Here is a 7,733-nt window from a genome sequence, read left to right on the forward strand (position 1 = left end):
TATGAGATTTTTAGATAGAGTTTGAAAATAAATCCATGATAATTTAGATCTAAAGTGAACAATATCATATAATTGTAAAGATATATGAATTTTATCGACCTATTAAAATGAAATTATTAATTTACATCAATGGACTTAGAGATGTTAAAAATATAGATGTCAGGGCAAGTGAGTTCTTGCAAGTACAATGGCGGTCTCACATCTTCAATTTTAGGACTAAAAAAATTTAGATATCTTCAAAATAGTATAATATTATTCACTTTGACCTAAAGCCTTATGATTTTATTTTTAGGTTTACCCAAAAGGTCTCATACTAAGTAATAAAGATATATTTCCCTTATAAGCTCATGATCTTTTCCGTATTTTCAATGTAAGACTTTTGTTGACAACCTTGCAACCCCAATATATATGACCATCAAGATGAAATAATCTAGACTGCAAACATGTAGGTCCATCAAGATCAAATGATCTAGATTGCAAGGATAAACCATTAAAGTGTTCCTAGTGATCCAAAAAAGACATATTTGTGCCCTCCCCTACGTATATAAATGATTTGTACACGGATTAAGGTTGTTCGGCCAAACCTACTATGTCAAACATAAGATGAGCAAAATCAAAAATGAGAGACAAGTTTTTATATCACAAGGTCATCAACCAACAACCAACCAAATATAGTCATCACATGTCACCCTTATTTTGTTGTCACCAAAAACACTAGGGCTACCAACAATTTTGATTGATTGAGCAAACACTTTGAAATAATTGATGTATTAGAGTTGGACCACAATGGTCAAGTGAATAAAAATTGAGCACCAAAAAAATCCAAAAAGAAAAAGAATATTTGAATTGGATATACCAATCAATGCAATTGATCAAGTCAGCTAAGTCAAGTTGGGCTTTAAGTAGCATAATGTTATTAACTATAGAGCATGCTTTATTAGTATGGGTTTAGTGTTGATGCAATAAACCCCTATTAAGATTGACCAAGTTGGACTAGAGTTTTGATAATTTGATCCATATATTTTGTATTTAGATAGTTATTAACAAAAGGGAGATTGTTGGTATAATCGACATCTAGTTAATGTTAACCAAAGATTTAATTAAAAAGAAATCCTAGCAGGCCGCAAGAGACCGAAAGTTAGACACTCAAGTGTAAAATCTAAGCAGTCAAAAGTGACTAGATGCTTAGCAATTGATTGAAAGTCCTAAAATGTCATAGAAAATCAAATGCTAGGTAGTCAAGGGTAAAATCCAAACAAGCCAAAGGTGATCGAATGTTTGACAATTGATTAAAAAGTCCTAATAAATCGTAGGAGACCAGATGTTAGGTAGTTAGATGTGAAAGTCCTAGAGGAGTGAACTATAGATAAGGAAAAATCCTAAAGAAATGAATTTTAAATAAGTTTGAAACTCTTATAGAAGTTAAATAAGTTTGAAACTCTTATACAAGTGAACTATAGACAAGGGAAAAATATTAAAAGAGTAAACTTTAGAAAATTATAGAAGTTCTAGAGGAGTAAACTCTAAACAATAGAAAAGTTATGGAGGAGTAAACTCTAGATAAGTAAAAAAATTTTGATAAGTCAGGTAGATCAGATACTAGACAAGTTTAGTAGATCAGGCAGATCAAATACTAAGCATATGTATATACTCTATGATGCTTCAGACTAACCTATGCAATGTAAGAAAAGCTTGGGGTCTGAGTGACTAGAATATAATCTAGGTCATCGAAAGTAGTGTAGGAGATCGATGACCGGCTAGAAGAGGGGTTGGATAGACGATGCCCCCAAATCAATCGCTCTTCCTATGATGTTAGCTTGCGCAGCGGAATACAAACAAAACAAACAAGCTAAACACTAAAGGAAAGAATGCAAACCAATACACGTCGTTTAACATGGTTCGAAGATATCTTGCTCCTACTCCACGACTGCCCGTAAGGTGGACGATCACTATCCGTCGGTGGATTAGCCCCCGATAAACTTCGGCTATCTCAAGTCGCTCCTTGTAGGTGGAGAAACCTCACCACAAAACTCACAAGCACTTGAGAACTAGTAGATTACTAATTAGGGTTTACCACAACTAATTTCGTCAACCTTAACCAAGCTCCCAAGACTTGGTTATATAGGCCACGGGTTGAAAAACTCCGCCTACCAATCGACTGCTAAAACCATCAGTCGACTGCCCTACGTGGAGATTCAACCGTTACATCCCAACTGCTTCATACCAGTCGATTGGTAAAAATACCAATCGACTGCTTCACACTGGTCGAGGGAACAGAAGCATTCTATTCGCTCCCAGTCGACTACCCAGTCGACTACACCAATTGACTGATGAAAACATCAATCGACTGCTACAGTAGTTGATACATTACTGCTATAGTAATTGCTACAGTAGCTACTACAGTAAAACCCTGAACCTAGGATTTTAACCTAAGTACAATCTTTCATACACTCGTACCCTCACGTCTCACTTGACCCTTCATTACAGCCTTGACCTTTAGCCTTCAAGCCTACTTCCTTTGGCTCTCGTCCCTCGGATGCATCTAATCCCATGGCTCGTCCCCAGTCTCATCCTTCGCGTATGCCTCGAAGTCGCTTCCCTCGGCCCTTGTCCTTGCTGCTTTGTCCATGGACCCTCGGATGCTCCATCCTTCACCGGACCCGAAGCCATCAAGTTGAGTCATATGTGTATCCTGTAAACCTGCATACTCACATACATATATCAAATAACAAGGGTGAACCTAACTTAAACCCTTTTCCCAAACACCAAAATACATGGTCGCATAAACCATTGGGATTGCTCCAACAATTTCTCCCTTTTTGATATTTGACAATACGTTTAAGTTAGGGAAAACATAATGGCAAATAAATATGCTAAAACAAATGGACTTACGTTGCCAAGGCTACACACTTGGACTTACACCGCCGAATGGACTTACGTTGCCAAGGCTACACACTTAGACTTACACCGCCGAATCAAAAACAATGCAACATGCATTTGAATCTATCACAAGGCTCCCTCTACACCTATGCTCCCCATTAAGCTAGGAATTTCCCATAGGACTATTTAAGAACCTATCACAAGCCTTCCCCTACACCTAAGCTCCCGAGCTAGGATTTTCACCACCGTAAAAGTATTTTCAGGTTTTCCTAACTAAACCTTAGTTCTCCCCCTTTGCCTAATAATAAAAAGCTTCAACAATATCCCAATTATTGAAAACTTGATCATCAAATTGACCCTAAACTCGTGTATTTATTCCCCATGGATCTCATACACATATACGAGCTGACACAGTTAAAATCCTGTGCTGAAAATAATTTCAGATTGGTATTAGCCAACTGTCAGAAGTATCAGTCGACTGTCCTTATCGAAATGAGCTTACAGAGACATTTTGTGCTAAAAAATACTATTACCAGTCGACTGATAACTGTACCAGTCGATTGATACACTATTTCTACAAAAATTAGCCTTTCTGACCCAACTTCAGAAATATACCAGAAATTCCACAGATCTCCAAAAATTCTCAAATTTTATGGAGATGTCTATTTTCTCAATGTCAATTTGGAAAAAAAATATATAAAAATATATTTATCACAAATACCAAGATTAACACAAAATTCAAAACTAGCTAAATAGTTCAATTGAACCTTGACCTAAAGTGCTAGTTTTGGCTTCCTCTTTTTTATATTTGCTCATACTAACCCACAATATATCCCTAACATTGGTTTATATGACATCTATACATCCAAACCATTATCATGCTATGTGCCCCCAATGTCATATTTCTAAGCATGAAATATAAACCAATTGTGCCAAATCCCTAGGTTTGAGACTCAAGTCCATCTTCAAACCACTTGACACATTCCATGGCCCAACCTAGACTCCCAAGTAGTACCCACTTGAGATTCATTTGCCATAGGTCTCAACTTGACTCTTATAGCTCCCCCTAGAGCTCTTAACCTTAGCTACCTCCCTAGGTGATCCATTTACAATAGCTAGGGCACATCGGTGCACCTCCTGTGATACTTGGCCTACAAACCTAACCTTCTTAACCTTGGACACCTTGTCCTTGGTTAACTTCTTCTTACCTTTAAATGTCTTTCCCTTGCCATTTATTGACTTCTCCTTGCTATAGTCATATGCAACCCTAGCATAAGACTTTCCCTTAGCACTGGAAACACTAGATCGGTATCCCAAACCCGATCTATCATTGTTGGGTCTTTGACTACTCAACACCATATCTAAACCCTTAGATCCAACATTGAATCTATCTAGGGTTTTCTCCAAATGATCAAGTTTTGCCGTCAAAGTTTGATTTTACCTTTCTAGGTTCCTAACCCTAGAGTCAACATGTCCACCTTGGACATTCCTAGATCTACCTATTTTTCTAGGCATATGTCTCCCCTTCTTGGGATTAATGTCTTGGGTCTTCTTAGGTCTACCATTTCTAGAGTTATCATGATTGAGTTTCCTAGGGTATGATCCACATTTACTTTACTCCTATCATGATATCTAAAACCAAAGTTATGCATGGGTCAATAATAATAGTTATTTCTAGCATGCATGGAAGAGTTTAAATTTGAATTAAACTTCAAGTTAGGATATACCTGCCTTACCCTTGAAGCTCCCCTTTAATTTGAGCTCTTCTTCTTCTTCTTCTCCTCCCGCTTCTTTAAATATGCAAGCTTCTTAATCTCCCTCTTCTTGGGACATTTTGTGTGGTAGTGTCCATTCTCCCCACATGTGAAGCATACGATGTGCATTCTCCTTCTTTGGGCTTCTTCATTCCTACAAGCCTTGTTAGTATTTAAATTAACTTGAATGAGTTTAGGATTTACCTCTTTCTTATCCAATAGACATCTACTCTTGTAGTGTCCCTCCTCATTGCACCTGAAGCATATTATGTGGTCCTTTGACTTCACTTCGGTAGAGATGCTCACTAAGTTGGTTTCCAAGACTTCTTCTTCTTCTTCACTTATCTTGGATTCTTCTTCAATTCTTGAGGATATAAATGATGTCTCATCTTCCTTATCCTCCTCAGATGTTGAGCATGACTCAACTTCCGTTGACTCCTCCTCAACTTGAGCCACTTCATCCTTTTCTTCGAATTTTTCCTCTTCGTGTGTAGGCATGAGTTCTTCTCCTAGAACTATCTTTACCTTTTTCCACAACTCATGGGCATTCTCATATTTACCTACACGACTCATCTCATTAGAAGACAAAATTTCAATCAACATGGATATTACCTTATCATTTGCCTTTGATCGTGAGGTTTTCTCCTTCGTCCAATGTCGTGGTCAGAGCTTCATTCCCTTCTTGTCCTTCTGGACTTCAAATGGCTCTTCCACCACCATTATTGTGTCCCAATCTGTCTCGAGGAAGTTCTTCATCTTCACCAACCAAAAGGTGATGTCTCACAAGCTTCCTCCTTCGAACTTCGACGGATCAATCAAGCCGGTCATCTTTGCTTCCTTAGCGATTAGTCCAATGGAGAGAGACCTCGCTCTGATATCACTTGTAGGAGATCGGTGGCCGGCTAGAAGGGGGGTTGGATAGATAACACCCCCAAATCAATCGCTCTTCCTACAATGTTAGCTTGCACAACGGAATACAAATAAAATAAACAAGCTAAACACTAAAGGAAAGAATGCAAACCAATACACGTCGTTTAACGTGGTTCGGAGATATCTTGCTCCTACTCCACGGCTGCCCATAAGGTGGACGATCCCTATCCGTCGATGGATTAGCCCCCGGCAAACTCCGGCTATCTCAAGTCGCTCCTTATGGGTGGAGAAACCTTACAACAAAAGTCACAAGCACTTGAGAACTAGTAAACTACTAATTAGGGTTTACCATCACTAATTTCGTCAACCTTAACCAAACTCCCAAGGCTTGGTTATATAGGCCACGGGTTGGAAAACCTCACCTACCAGTTGACTGCTAAAATCATCAGTCGACTACCTTCTATGGAGATTCGACCGTTAAATCCCAACGGCTCCATACCAATCGACTGGTAAAAGTACTAGTCGACTGCTCTACACTGGTCGAACAAACAAAAGCATTTCGTTCGCTCCCAGTTGACTGCCTAGTCGACTGATGAAAATACTAGTCGACTGATGAAAATACTAGTCGACTAATGAAAATACTAGTCGACTGCTACAATACTGCTACAGTAACTACTACAGTGAAACCCTGAACCTGAGATTTTACCCTAAGTACAATCTCTCATGCACTCGTACCCTCACGACTCACTGGACCTTCATTGCAGCCTTGACCTTTAGCTTTCAAGCCTACTTCCTTTGGCTCTTGTTCCTCGGATGCATCCAAGCCCGCGGCTCGCCCCCAATATCATCCTTCATGTATATCTCGAAGTCGCTTCCCTCGGCCATTGTCCTTACTGGTTTGTCCACGATTCCTCGGATGCTCCATCTTCACCAGACACAAAGCCATCAAGCTGAGTCATATGTATATCTTGCAAACCTGCACACTCACATACACATATCAAATAATAAGAGTGAACCTAACTTAAATCCTTTACATAAATACTAAAATATATGGTCGCACGGATCATTAGGATTGCTCCAAAAGTGGATTCGGTTGATCGAAGCATGGATAATCAATGAAGACTAAGTAATGGATAATCGTCAAGCTGCAAACAACTAGAAAGCTATCCAAGAGACTGGAATACCCTTGCATAAAAGGCTTCAAGAAGGCATGCATATATTAATCAAGAAATCATTCTACTAATCTAAAAGCTCTTAAAGTGTTGTTCTTTAATCCAGGAGGTGCTAAGACGAGTATTACAACGTTCTGGGCTTACAATCAAGTCTTTGTATAGTTCATTTCCTGCATTGTCTTTTGTGTTATAAATATTATATTTACGTATTGCTATAAAGACAACAATATGTAGGAGGTTTCTCTAACTAAAGAGAAAAATAATAGAGTAGAATCATCGAGTAGGAACCTGACTCTGAAGGTAACAGTAACTCTAAATTTATAAATCTAATTTCATTATAGGACCTACTATATTACATCATTGTCACATCAAAAATAAAAAATCTATAATTTTTATAAATCTCTTCCTACAATTATAAACCTAACAAACAACTTTATATTAGACCCATCACATCATTATCTATATTTTCTATTTACTTTCTTTATTTAATATTTATTTATATATTATCATAAATATATATTTATAATATACATATTAATTAATTTATTAATAATATATGATCAGCTTGAGATCGGGCTGAATGGAACGTGCACTTTAGTTGACCGTTAATGGACTCCGAGTCAGCGAGACCTGCAACCACATCGACGTTAGTGCCGAGCCAGAGAGGGGTTCCCCGACGATGACCCTCCGATGCTCAAGTCAGCCAATAGTGATGTAGAAGAAACGAGAGAACGAAGCAGCAAGGTAACAATAGCTATAGTAAAAATCATGCATACCTCCGTTGAAGTCTGGGGCTCTTTATATAGGGCTCCCGGGGAAGTGCGTGCATATTTTTTGAGGTGTGCACGCTTCCCAAAGCTTCCCTTGGAAAAATATGTCAGGAAAGTGTCTCTGACGCCATACCTCAATAACCCGAGCATATCTTTGACATGACAATGAAAGCTTCCGCCGTACGATCCTCTGCCCAACCATACCACCAACCATGCCGTTTGTCCGTGACATGGTTTCCCATGAGGATATCGGCTGATCCTCCTTTTGTTTGTTATTGGGCCGAGCG

Source organism: Zingiber officinale, chromosome 5A (assembly GCF_018446385.1).
Source record: "Zingiber officinale cultivar Zhangliang chromosome 5A, Zo_v1.1, whole genome shotgun sequence".
NCBI classification, from domain to species: Eukaryota; Viridiplantae; Streptophyta; class Magnoliopsida; order Zingiberales; family Zingiberaceae; genus Zingiber; species Zingiber officinale.